This window comes from Pogona vitticeps, chromosome 4 (assembly GCF_051106095.1).
Source record: "Pogona vitticeps strain Pit_001003342236 chromosome 4, PviZW2.1, whole genome shotgun sequence".
Lineage (NCBI taxonomy): Eukaryota > Metazoa > Chordata > Lepidosauria > Squamata > Agamidae > Pogona > Pogona vitticeps.
The window spans coordinates 60,310,521-60,325,207 of record NC_135786.1 but is presented as its reverse complement, the minus strand read 5'-3'; the positions used below and the strand labels follow the sequence as shown (position 1 = coordinate 60,325,207).

The 14,687-nt window shown below is 41.7% G+C and overlaps 1 protein-coding gene across 21 annotated transcripts in view; it reads right to left on the bottom strand.

Moving 5' to 3' along the window:
- PTPRF (protein tyrosine phosphatase receptor type F) overlaps positions 1 to 14,687 on the bottom strand; it is a 653,187-nt gene that overhangs the window by 55,827 nt on the left and 582,673 nt on the right. The window lies entirely within an intron of this gene.

Sequence of the window (14,687 nt, the reverse complement as noted above, 5' to 3'; positions counted from 1 at the left end):
ATATCAGGTTGCTCAAAGCATCTGTTATGTTCAATGCCTATCACAGCCTAATTCTGGATACCAACTTTAGAAAGGTCATATTCCTGCTGTTGGCAATAAGAATGAACAGTAACTATAAGAAGCAAATCTTAACATTATATGCTAACTCCTGTGACAGAAAAACAGTATAATATTATCAGAAAGGAGGATACAGCGGTACCTCGGTTTACGAATGCCTCGGTTTACGTAATTTTCTGTTTACCTCCCCAAAAGCATTTATTGTGTCAATCCATTTATTTTCCCAACTATAACATATTTTTAAATATATGTTTTATTGTGTTTAATAAACATTTGCTTTTTAAAACTCTACAAAAAACCAGTCATGTTTTATAAACATTATGATGTTTAACCGTCAGTAATGGGAAAGAGGGAAGGCAGGGTGGAGAATTAATAAAGAGGAAGAGAAGGAAAGGACTGATCCTGCCAGCCTACCCTGGGCTTCATGCTGCTGCTGCTGAATGCTAAGGCAGCCCATTACAAGACAACTGCCATGATTTGCTCGTGAAAGTGAGGGCTGACGTTGTGAGACCTGGGTAAAGCTTGGTGGGGTTGCTATGACACAACTTTGTCCACCAGGCTACTCGGGACAGCACCAATCTAAATTGTAGCATTGAGGAGGGGAGGAGCTGCTGTCATCTATACAGGGGTCCCCAACCTCTGGTCCATGGCCCACTGCCGGCAGCCTTCGCAGGACCAGGCTGCGGAGACAGATCTCCCACCCTCCCGCACACACTCCCCCCATGCATGCATGCATGCACGCATGGCCCACCCACCTGCACAGGTGCCCCACCCACCCATGAGTGCACCATACCCACCTTTGGGCATGCCACGCCCACCTGTGAGCAGGGGTTGGCTCCCCCACAGACCCCACCCCCTAACCGGTCCGCGGTTCAGAAAAGGTTGGGGACCACTGATCTATAAGAAGGATTCCATCTTCCCCACAAGGAGACTAAGCACTGAGGCATCAGTTAAGACACCCTGTATCTGGTGCTGGGCCAAACAAAAATAATAGGAAAGCTGCTGTTGTATCTTCCACCCCATTACTCAGCAGCCTCCCTGCCCAAGCTGGCTGAGATGGTCTCAGAAGTGCTGCTGGAGAATCCCAGGAGTGTGACTCTGGGGAACTTCATGCTTGTGTCAGGGCTTGCTCATGATTTCCTGATTATGATTCAATGAATAGGACAGCATCAATACATTACATGTCTGATGCACCTGACAGGTATGTCTAGGTTTTGCTACTGAGCAGAGAGAATATGGTCTGAGATCAGGGAGGTTTTCCACTATTCTCCAGTCATGGACTGATCACTTCCTTGTGATGGTATGTTGATGGTAGCAGAACCTCTTACAAGGATTATCAAGATGGTCCAGCCATCTCACTGAATCTGAGGGGTCCGTGAAAGCGCTAGAAGATTTTCTGACTGACAAGACTAATAGTCCTGTTGAAGCCTTGGTCTCTCTAAGGCATAGCAAGACAGAAAAAGGCTATTGACGCAATTCCCTTCAAACCACCCACTCCAAAACTGTAAAGCCCATAATAGCATATGGCTCACAGAGGATCTATGGGAAATGAAACAGGCCAGGTCTATGGGTAGAGCACAGATGGTGTAAGTCTCAAAGTGAATATGACTTGAAACAAGCAAGAATTTGCCATGCCTATTATGAAGCAAGTAAGGGGGCAAAAAAAAAATCTTATTTTTTCTTTCATCCAGCATAACAGTTCCATGTGATAAAGGGCTTATTGGGACCAAACTCAGAGAAGTTAAGAGGGAAACCTCTGGTCACCTGTTGTGACAAATCTGTTGGGCACTTAGAAGAGAATGTATTTCATATTTGCTTGGGATTGGATATTACAGTTGTGGAAGTAGCTGGAGAGTTGTCCAGACTGCCATTTATTCAGGCTTCTCGCTTGCCTCTGTTGTAAACAATTAAAAAACATATTTCAAGGAACTGACCACACAGCAATGAATCCTATTAATCCAACATTTAGGTAACAAATGTGTTTCTTTGCAGAGGAACTTGACAGAATGTCTTGTCGATCTTCTCACAATCTTAGCACCACATTAATTATCTGTTTGGCTAAAGTGCCACGGTGTAAAGAACTATATCCCTTAACACTGTCTCAGAGATTCTCCTAAACAGAGATAGCTTAGTTGGTAGTGAGATGAATACAATTACTACTAAGATATATTACGTAGGACAAGAGGACTGCATGTGTTGGCTTTTCTGGATTTCTTGGGAGATTTCATTACTATCAACTAATGCTGTTCTTCTGGAAGAGATCGTTTGGGAGACAGTTTGAGGAGGAAGTGTGAGGAAGCCTGATGCTGGACCTCATGGACATTGGCCCTCGTATACAGTATTATCACGTCCCCTAAATATACAACAATTCTACATAAAATTACTGGGAAGAATTATCTGTAGAGTAAGACTTCGATGCTATCAATTTTCTAATGGCAGCTAAGTTTTTTTTCCATCTGAGCTTACAGAGCTGTGGAGATCCTGAACTAATTCCTCAATGTTGTAAGAAACTGGATGTGAACTTAGAAGATACAGATGATCCAGACAAGACAGCATGATATTGCTCAACAGGAAAGCTAAATAAGGATGCTGCCTATTCTGAAAGGGGGCTTCACCTGCCTTTAGAAACCAGCTTCACAGTCTCAACATGCTTTTGGATCTAGCAGCCTTTCAAGATAAGCCTGTGCCAGATATGGGGAAGAAATGCCTTGGCAGTAAATTATATATGGGACTGCCTTTGAGAAGTATTCAGAAATTGCAGTTGATGAAAAATTTAGCAGTCAGAGTACATTTGTTCTTTACTTTATGGAATATTGCTTGCATTTTGTTCAATTTGCACTAAGCCTTCAGTTAATTTCTGGGCACAATTCAAAGCAGTACTGGTTGTTAGTTAAAAATGATTAATACTTTTAGGACCATAATATAGAAAGGGCCATTTTCTTTCGGATGATCCTGCTTGTTGACTGTACTCTTACTGTGGAAATTCCACCTGACATGGACACTGCACAGGACCTTCTTGAGTTATGACACTCCAGCCAAGGAACCCTTTTCCTCATGCAGCCTACTTTTTTGGCACATTACAAAAATTATTTTGTTTCAACAAGCATCTAATTCATGTTTTAAAATCTTTGCTGCTCCATATTGTTATATTATTAATTTGTATATTAACCGGGTAGACAACTAGTGAGCTGGATATGTGGCTACAGACCATAGGCTGGGATTGTTGTGGGTTTTTCGGGCTCTTTGGCCGTGTTCTGAAGGTTGTTCTTCCTAACGTTTTGCCAGTCTCTGTGGCCGGCATCTTCAGAGGACAGCACTCTGTGCTCTCTGTGGGTCACTCTGTGCTGTCCTCTGAAGATGCCGGCCACAGAGACTGGTGAAACGTTAGGAAGAACAACCTTCAGAACACGGCCAAAGAGCCCAAAAAACCCACAATAAGCATTATATCCCGGCTGTGAAAGCCTTCGCAAATATATTGGCTGGGAGTTTGATTCCCAGCTCTGTCTCCCAGGAGAAATGCTAACCTGTGTAGCTTTGTATAAGCTGCATAGTCCCAGGGTACCCTCAGAAGATGGGAATAGAGAGCCACTTCTGAGTAACATATACTGGGATCCAATTCAGAGGAGTCAAAAGTGATCTATACAGTGGTACCTTGACTTGAGAACATCCCTACATAAGAACGATTCGAGTAAAGAACTGCTCCGTTCGCAAAAAGCTGCTTCGACGTGAGAACAGAGCCTTGACTTAAGAACCAAAAAAGAAAGAGAGAAAAACCCTTTCCTGCTCCTTTTTTGACCTAAGTTCACTTTAGGTCAAAGAAAGAAAATTTTTTAAAAATTGCCCCCTAGTGGCAGATATGGATTAACCGGCTTTGCATTAGTTCCTATGGGAATTACAGTGGAGTCTCGACTTACATGCAGCTCCACTTATGAACTTTTTGACCTACGGACTTCTCCATCCAAAAAGTTTCATTTCGACTTGTGGCTGGAGAATCGATCTACGGACCAGAAAGGGGAGGTGGGGAAAGCGCCAAATTCAAATTTGGCGCCTTCCCTGCCTCCTCCTTCCAGTCCGTAGGCTGCAGGTCTAAGCCCCGAAAGCCCAAAGCTGACAGTGAGTGCAGGGTGGCTTTCTGGCTTCCAAAGCTGTGAGCGGGGGGACGGGGGAGGGGGGAAAGCCAAAAGCCACCCTGCGCCTGCTGTCAGCTTTTGAGGCTTAGAAAGTTGGACCCACTGGCCTCTTGCCTCCTGTCCCTGGTGCCCAGGGCACTGGGGACAGGAGGCACAAGGCCAGTGGGTCCAGCTTTCTAAGCCCTGAAAGCCCAAAGCTGACAGTGAGTGCAGGGTGGCTTTCTGGCTTCCAAAGCTGTGAGCGGGGGGACGGGGGAGGGGGGAAAGCCAAAAGCCACCCTGCGCCTGCTGTCAGCTTTTGAGGCTTAGAAAGTTGGACCCACTGGCCTCTTGCCTCCTGTCCCTGGTGCCCAGGGCACTGGGGACAGGAGGCACAAGGCCAGTGGGTCCAGCTTTCTAAGCCCTGAAAGCCCAAAGCTGACAGTGGGCGCAGGGTGGCTTTCGGCTTTCTCTGCCTCCTCCGCTCACAGCTTTGGAAGCTGGAAAGCTGAAAGCCACTCCGTGCCCACTGCCGGCTTTTGGGGCTTAGAAAGGTGCACCCACTGGTTTCTTGCCTCCTGTCCCTGATGCCCTCCACCTGGCAGGGGGCACCAAGGACAGGAGACAAGAGGCCAGTGGGTGCACCTTTCTAAGTCCCGAAAGCTGAAAGCCGATCTGCCCGAAAACCGCTCCACGCCCACTGCCGGCTTTCGGGGCTTAGAAAGCTGGATCCACTGGCCTCTTGTCTCCTGTCCCCGGTGCCCTCTGCCTCCTGTCCCCATGGGGATGGGAGGCAGAGGACAGTGGGTACAAAAGGCAGAGGGCAGCAGGTGCAGCTTTGGAAGCCCCGGATTTTTTTCTCTGGGTGGAACGAATTAAATGGTTTTCAATGTATTCCTATGGGAAATGGACCCTCGACCTACGGAATTTTCAACCTGTGGCTACAGTTCCAATACGGATTAATTCCATAAGTTGAGGGTCCACTGTAATGCTTCGACTTAAGAACAGCGCCTCGACTTAAGAACAAAAAACAGCCGATACGGATTAAATGGTTTTCAATGCATTCCTATGGGAAATGGTGCTTCGACTTAAGAACGTTTCGACTTAGGAATGCAATCCCAATACGGATTAAGTTGAGGTACCACTGTACTGAGAAAATTCTGAAAAGGGTCACTATAAGTTGGAATTGACTTAATGGCATATAACCATATTTTAATATATTATTATTTGTAGTTATTTGTGATTGTGAGCCTTTTTGGGGCCTTGATCTGGGCCAAACAGATAAAACATACATCAGTTTTCAGTAAATGAATATTTATTTTAAAATATTTTATAGCCTGCTGCTATTAAGTTGCTATATTTTACTACTGTCACTTTTCAGTATTGCATGTATAGTTTTTATGTCTTATGCTTTTCATTTAGTACTTGTTTTTTTAAGCTGCGCTGAATGTTTTCCAAAATTTAGGATGCTGCTGATAGTATGCTGAAGTAGTTTAGGTAAATAGTAATAGGCATTAAATATATTAAAATGTAATCCCCCAAATCATTTCTACAAATTGTGAAAATATGCAGACTATGCCAATGAGCAATATGCTGAAAAACTTCACAATGACAAAATTACTGTCTGAAAAAGCAGGGTGAAAATACATGAAGCAGGCCAGCACCACGGTGGTGAATACTCAGTCTTTTTTAAAACAAAAAACCCCATTCCATAATGATTACACATGGACATCTTCAACATACTGTAATCTGTCCTCAAAATCAGAGAGACCTCTACTGTATCTTTTCAGAATCTGCTTCAGCTAAATGTTTAAATTTATGAAACAGTCACCGCCAGATAAAAACATTTCTGCTAAACCAGTCCAATTGCTCCTTAAGCATTTAGCTCTGTTGAATAAGACGAATGGATTTTAAGAAGTCAGTGGGCTTAATAAAAAAGATTCAGCTGCTGCCAGTGCTCAGGAGCGATACAACTGATGCAAGCAAAGGTAGTGCTAGCAGTTGGTATGCTGCCTGCAGTGCTTTTGTAACGTTTCATTTTAGGCTTCCTTACAACTCTCTATAGCAGTGATGGCAAATCTAAGGAGGCCTCTCCCTGGGCACACAAGCAGAGCGCTACCTCTCTAACCCCACACCCTGCAGCTGAACCTTAAACTGCACGATTGTAAGCCACCTATTCCTGCTACCTTCCTTGGTTGTGGAACTTGTAAATCAGTTATTTCAGAGATCAGAGATAAGGCTACTTTATTGTTTACTGCTGTAGAACAGCCTGAGGCAGTCAATTCGGCCTGTGAATGGCTACTTCCACCGGATGTGACTGCAACCAGGAGGGAAAGCTCCAATGAAAGCAGGAAGGAAGGTGAGAGAGAGGGATGGGTGGATTAATCAAGCTTGTTTAAATGTAAGATTGTTGAAAATTTAGGGAGGGAGGGTGTATGTGTGTGAGAGAGATTGACTTTCATAAAACCATGAAAAAAGGATGTGACTGCAAGGAGAGAAGGCTCCAATTAAGACAGGAAGGAAGGTGCGAGAGAGGGACCAGGTGGTTTCATCAAGCTTATTTAAATGTAATGAGAGGAAACGGACACACTGAACTGAAGCACCTGATTGTTGAAAATTTACAGTGTGTGTGTGTGAGTGTGTGTGTGTGTGTGTGTGTGTGTGTGAGAGAGAGAGAGACATGCACACACAGAGAAAGACACACAGAGAAAGACTTGACTCTTTCATAAAACCATGAAAAAGGAACCTTCCAAATTTAATCTCCACTGCATTTAGCTATACAGTTTCTGCTGAGAACAGCAAATACTTCAAGACTCTGTTTAGATTCTGAATTTATACTGGGCAGAACCTGAATAAGAAGAGTCTCGCTAACACCAAACACCTAGTAAGACAACCAACACACCTGGGACTAGATGTCTGAAGTGTGTAGCAACTGCGTTTCTCTATTTCTCACCCCCAAAGCAGGCAAGAGTATCATAGTTTATTCCCCAAATCTGAATCCCTGTCTCTCTGCTCCTGGTCCTGCTTTGACTGCAACACCAAATAAAAGGTCTTACAAAGACTGTGGCTTTCTTTATTGAGTCAATCCATCTCATCTGCATTCTTCCTCTTTTCCTACTGCACTGAACTTTTTCCTGCATTGCTGCCTTTTCCATTGAGCTTGTTTTCTCATGATGCCACTGGAGTATAATACCCTTTGTTTGGTTATTTTAGCTTCTAGTGAGACTCCACTCTTAATTTGCTTTACTTATCTCTCTGACTACCCATGCTATCTGTAAAACCTTTTTTCAACACTACATTTCAAATAAGTGAAATATGTGTATACACTTTATGTAGTGTATAAAATGTGTATTAAAAGTCTGCACTCCTATATATAGCTGCTTTTCTGAGGGTGGTTTACTTTGGAGGAAACAAGTCTATGATTTCAATTTACTTAATAAGCTTTAGAAATAAAAAAGGTAAAGTTTCCCCATGACATTTAGTCCAGTCGTGTCCAACTCTAGGGGGCAGTGCTCATCCCTGTTTCCAAACCATAGAGCCAGCGTTTGTCCATAGACAATTTCCATGGTCACATGGCCAGTGTGACTAGACATGGAGTGTGTGTGTGAGAGAGAGTGTGAGTGTGTGTGTGCTTTATAAACAGGGTGCATTTAATTCAGTGTAGCATTCCGCACTTGATTTTTTTCCTAAAAGACCTGTCAGTTGGAGGAATCAATAAAGATCCAGACAGACAAAATATGTAAATGACATCAGGAGAGAAGAGCTGGTGAAACTGCTGTCTTTGCCTGAAAGAACATAAGGGAGAGATATCTACAATGCTGTGATGGAGGCATTTTTGTCACAAGACATAAGAGCAGAAAAAGTGGTTTCAGTTAATGGTGACTTGGCACCTTGCATGGTGGGAGTGACATCTGGTTTCATACAGTTCTTTGTTAAAGAAGCAAAACATCCGGTCATTCAGTTTCGCTGTATTATACATCAAGAAGCTCTTTGTGCCAGGGAAAGCAGCAAAAAATTAGACGATATCCTGAGATGTCACAAAAATGGTGAATTACATCATGGCTCGTGCTCTTAATTTTCGACAGTTTCAAGCACTTCTCAATGAGGTTCAGGAACAGTATAATATTTTACTTATGTACAATAATGGCCAGTGTCTGAGCAGAGGACAAGTCCTGGAGAGATTTGTAGCCTGCTTGGATGAAATTAGAGGGACGTGGTGGCGCTGCAGGCTAAACCGCAGAATCCTGTACTGCAGGGTCAGAAGACCAAGCAGTCGTAAGATCGAATCCATGTGACGGAGTGAGCTCCCGTCGCTTGTCCCAGCTCCCGCCAACCTAGTGATTCGAAAGCATGCAAAGATAAATAGGGACCACTTCGGTGGGAAGGTAACAGCGTTCTGTGTCTAAGTCGCACTGGCCATGTGACCACGGAAGGTTGTCTTCGGACAAATGCTGGCTCTATGGCTTGGAAACGGGGATGAGCATCGCCCCCTAGAGTCGAACACGACTGGACAAAAATTGTCAAGGGGAACCTTTACCTTCACTGGATGAAATTAGGTTGTTTATGACTGAAAAGGAGCAAGAATATTCACAGATCAGTGATACGTCCTGGCTTACCAACCTCATGTTTTTTACAGATTTTACAGCACACTTCAATGTACTGAACAAAAAAAACTGCAAGGTTTAGGGAAACCAGCAGAAAGGATGTTTTGTGATATCAGAACATTTGAGAGAAAACTGCAGGTTTTTGAGAGAGACCTTCAAAGTGGGCAGCTGAAATATTTTGCAAATCTAAAAATGCATTTGGAAAATTCTACAACATTTATGGACAATCCTACAAGCCATCAGGAAATCTCCAAGGAATTTTCTAGCATTGTAGCAGCTGCAAAGGAGAATTTTAGGAACAGATTTTTACAGTTTCATAAGATGAAGACAACTCTTTGTTTTCTTACTTCTCCAGTTAAAGCTGAATTTGTAGAACTTGATCTTTCCTGCTTACACTGGTTAGATTTTGGAAATCTGGAAATGGAGCTATTGGAATTTCAAGAAAACTCTATCTGGAAAAATAAATTCTATGACCTGTGTCCAACACTGGAGAAGACAGAGTGTGAAAGGATGACAAAGGACCGAACAGTTGGTAGTTGTGAAAATGAAATCCTTGAAGTTTGGAATTCTCTGCCAAATAATTTTAAGTCAATGAAACACTTGGGATTGCTCTTCTTTGTTTGGGTCTTTTTGTGCTTGTGAGCAGCTGTTTTCAGCTTCGAATTATATCAAATCTGATACCAGAAACAGACTGACAGATGACATGAGTGCTGCATGCGTTGCTCTCAAACTAACAGTGTATGAGCCAAGGTTCGACAAATTATCAGCATGCATACATCAAAAATCACATTGTGCAAAAGCATGCCCAGTTGAGTATCCTTATCAAAAAATACATGCACATAATTATTTTAAAAGTTTGTATACATTACCTGGCTTCAGGCTATGTGTAGAATGTATTACTTTAATCTTTTTCCATTTACTAGAGTTAATGGTTATTTTTCAATAAAAAGTGTTTGTATCATTGAAAGTTCTGTTATTATGTTTTTCTTTGAAGACAAAAGGTGTTGATTAATTTAGACAACTGTATGAGTTGTTTTTTGTAAACTAAAACCTCAGTAATTCAGATTTAATTGCAGTATTGGCACTTCGAAAGAAATACAATTTAGTTTTGTATTGCTGTTCGGGCACTCAGGTTCAAAAAGTTTCACCATCACTGGTCTATAGCCATTGTCTCTCTGACCATGACTGCGGTTCGGGTAAGAGAGCTGTGATACATTTTTGTTGGGTAAGCCCTATCGTAACATTTTTCTCTATATATGCAAACTGTTGCTGCAGTGAAGCTCTACATACACACACACCTGGTGAATGAACAATCATTTTTCACTTTAGCTTTCAGATTGTTTTTAGGCCAGTAACTGTCGTATGTATCCTGCTGATAATTGTGCTAATAACAAGACTGTCTCTCATTCTTTGATGTGGCAAATGTTCTCAAATCATATTTCTGTGCTTGTCACATCACAATCTGCTGCCAGGCAGCATCAAAAAATATGCCAGCTAAACAATCTAAAGATTGTGCCCATCCCATGCTGCTATCCTATCTCATCCTACCTTACAGTAAAGACTTGCATTATATGGCTCTCAAAATGTAGTAGAAAAAAACTGGGCCAGGTAGGTATGCTCTACACTGACTGCAAAGTATCCTGATGCTATGTGTTTCAAACTCAAATTAAAGATTATGCAAATCTAATTTACTGGTACTTACACAAGTTTATATGACTGCAGCATTTGGAATATAGAGGATTGTGTTTTGTATGGAGGGTGAGACATAGAAGTACAGTGGCCAGGAAGACATACGTCTTAGAAATTCCAGTTTTAAGCAATGGAAGATAAACCCACTTTTTCTATCTTCTGATCCTTTTACATATGCTTCCCATATACTTCCATGCTTCTCTAAATACATCATAGCTAGCTGATGTAGAAATTCCCTTTTCAAGCAAACAGAGCTTGCGTCCCTTAGGCTTCCAAGTTTCGCGCTTTCTTTGCATGACTGTGTTATCACTCGATCTAGCCAGGAGGTGAGACTGAGGAGCCTAACACCAAGGGAGGCCCGGAAGGAAAAAACAAGAAACCGGGCCTTCTCGGCAGTGGCTCCTCATCTTTGGAATAGCCTCCCTCCTGAGATTTGTATGGCCCCTTCCCTGGGCATCTTCAAATGCCAACTGAAAACCTGGCTGTTTAAGCAAGCCTTTCCTCCATCCACCTCCTGATTTTGTTCTCTGTGCCTTCTCCCATCTGGATCATTGTGTTTTTTAGTAATATGTTGTTATGATTTTAAATTGTACTTAGATTTTGATATGTTGTTACCCGCCCAGAGTAGTTGGTACGACTAGATGGGCGGGCTATAAATGTAACAAATAAAATAAATAAATATAAATTAAAAGAACAAACCAGCTAATAAATAAGTATTCAGCAAGCTGTCACATTTAAGATCATGTGATCATGAACAAAGACATTCCATTAAAGACTAGTTGTGCATTGTCCTTTATTTTGTGTCTCCTATTTACCATGATTATATTTGATACATAAAGCCAGTTATTATCTGAGCTGGCTATTCTGAGTCTGAATGAAAGACAGATGTTTGGTTCTTGCATGTTAAAAAGCTCTCAGGATGCTAGAGGTTTCTGTCTATTGTCTGTTATAATTAAAGTTTACTTACATTGCAGCAACTACACAAGATTAGTTGGGGAAGCTATCCTGATTCACATAAAATTTGCTACTGACAGGATTAATTAGACTGGTTTAATTGGGACTAATTTGATGGACTAGGACTCAGGAGACCTGGGTTCAAATTCCTGCTTGGCTATGGAAACTCACTAAGGTGTGGCCCTGGTAAAACATCATCATGCAATTAGAAAGTTGCTTCTATCAATCTGAATTCAGAAATACTGTAATTTGAATTTAGCACAAGACATATGACCCTCTTACTCAAGGATAAACTAATATATGTACCTGGCCATTTCAATATAGACAAAAGCCTATGGCTGCAAGGTAGAACTTGAGGATAGTAAGAAAACGTTCTCTTACATATCTTTTCTGACAATCCATGGCAGAGCATAACACGTGAACAACTGGATTCAATCCAAGATGAATTAAAGTGAGACTGGCGTATGCCAATGCAAAACAAGACAGAATCAGATACTGCACGTTTAAATAAGAAACACCTGAAACATGACATTATGAAGTAAATCAGAAAGAATCAATGTCTGGAGAGAAGTAGGAATGGTCAAATCTGACTAGGTCTGTACTTGACTAGTGAATACTCAAACCAAACAGTCAAGCCAAAGTCAACAACTTTGCAGGGCTATGTGGAACATCATTTCTATTTTTGTATTATATAATCTCTACTGAGGCAATAGCTGCAATGCCATCTTCTATCCACCTGTAGTGGTGGCACTGCAAAACAGCAAAAAACAAATCAGTAGCTCACTGTTCCTCAGGTTACTACTGTGACACAGACACAAGGTTACCCAGTTCTTACTGCTAAGTTCCTATTTGGAAATCTCCTGGTAGCTTGCAGACAAAGCTTACAGTAGACATTTAGAAAACAGCTAATCAGAATTATATAGCACTAGGAACAAGGAGCCGTGTGTGTGTGTGTGTGTGTGTGTGTGTGTGTGTGTGTGTGTGTGTGTGTGTGTGTGTGTGTGTGTGTGTGTGTGTGTGTGTGTGTGTGTGTGTGTGTGTGTGTGTGTGTGTGTGTGTGTGAGAGAGAGAGAGAGAGAGAGAGAGAGAGAGAGAGAGAGAGAGAGAGAGAGAGAGAGAGAGAGAGAGAGAGAGAGAGAGAGAGAGAGATGTCTGCATACAGTAACAATTCCCTTATTTTTCACATTTGTTCAACCTCTACAGAGGTTTTTATTCAGGCAGAAAAATGTCAGAGATGTGAACATTTTCTTCCTTCCTTTCTGCAGGATGAAAGTTGATTGGCCTCCCCATTCAGACTTCATAGATCAGTCCACCATTCTAAAAGACAGTAGAATCAGAATCCCCTTCTGACTCCATGATTTTCCTGATATACCTTCTGGGATGGCTGGATCAAAAATAATGCATGCTGCTCTAATTTGTCCTTCAGGCATTTCACCTTGTAGTGCTTGCAGCCTTTCCACCTGTCTAGTTATCAGCCAAGGACACAACCGATAAACAGCATGATCTAAAATGCTAACTAAGAAGCAGGAGTTGTCTACAATCTCCATCCAGCCCAAATGATTCCCTTACTGAGATCTAGAGTTACTCCACAAACACTGAGCAGACTCATTCACTTCCTTGGAATCACCCTCTTGTTAGATGCTTATGTTTAGTTCTTAAAACTGTGTTGCAAAATCTCTGCAAGGAACAGACAACAAGAAGAAACCTTTTATCAACTTAACAGCATGCCAGAAAGAAGTGAGTGCTCCAGAGTACTGGAAATATCCCAGGAAGTTTCTGTGAAGAGTAAGGATAGAAGTGCTTTCTATAAAATACCAGCATAAATTTTTTCATCTGCTTATGAAGCAAGGTAGGTAGATAACTCTGCAAAGCATTAGTCATAAACTACTGCAGCACTGGAGGATTTTTAGCAAACCTCTGATCTTCACCATATGGAAAAATACCAAAACAGAAAAACCAAAGGAGGAAAATCAAGATGACACAAGAATGTCCAGTGGAAAGCTTCATCTTCTAAAAGAAAAATGACAAAATATGGTCTTCATACAGATTCCTCTTTTCTTTTGTACAAGATCTGCTAGTTTAAGAAGCAACGTCAATCTATTATAAAGTTCAACTTCAATGAAAATTCAAGGGAGGATTGAGAGCAAAGCTAATTTAGGACCAAGTCATTAACCTCAAAGACCAAGATAGCAATAAACTGGCTATGACTTTCTTCAATAATTGAAAACTAAAGGACAGGTTTCTCAAGGAAACAGGAGAAGGCACTGAACAGCTTCTTAAGTGTAAAATGTTAGAGGTTCACTTCAGTTACAGTTACACAGACCAGGCAGTCAGGACACTCCTGAGTTTTGTCTCAATTCATTGCTTGTGTTTTTTAGTTTTATCTTCCAAAGTAAGAGGTGCGTATTTTTCCCCCCAAAATATTTTTCTCCCTGCTGAGAAAGATATAAAACATTCATGTGCAGTATTTAAGAGATAGGTCAATTAGTCAATGCAGTTCTCCAGTAACCCTTCTGGATGCCATTTGAAGAGCCTACCTTACAAACTAATCACCACTATCTTGCAACTGCAGATGCTCAAGGAACTGCACATCTTATGCAGCTCCTAAGGCTCTTCCCCAAAAAGGATTCTCTTAGCAAATGTAAAAAACTCAGCTGACAGGTTAAAAGTAATCTCCTGGCCAGCTGTTTTCTTCTTCACTTTAGTGACAGCCCTGGCACTGAGAAATTCCTGATTATCTTGGAAAATGATTTAGTATGAGAGATACTATGGAATATTTGCTTCATTCTGACATGCTGGATGGGAACTCAGGAAGCTAACTTACATCAAGTCAGTCTATTGGCCTGTCTAGCTCAGTACTGTAAACTCTGACTCGAAATAGCTCTCCAGAGTTTCAGACAGAATTCCTTCCTAGCCATATCCAGCCATCCCTGGTGATCTCTCTTCCAAATACGAATGAGACCTGACCTAGCTTAGCTTCCAAAATCAGATGGGACTTGCTTTATTCACAGTGTTATGGTGCAACAGGATATAATGTAAAACAGCCACTATCAATGGGGGGCATGTGCCCACATTTGAAGGGGGCCACAGGCTGGAAACAATTTTTTACACACCACCTTATAAGGTTTGCTATGTGACTTACACAATCCCGATTCAGCCTATGTTTCTATCATATTGTGTTTTTACCAAATAATTTTCTTTCATAGTAAAATGTACATTTTGAGTCCTCTCATTTGGCATATCATTTACTACTCTACGGCAAAAAGCCACAGCC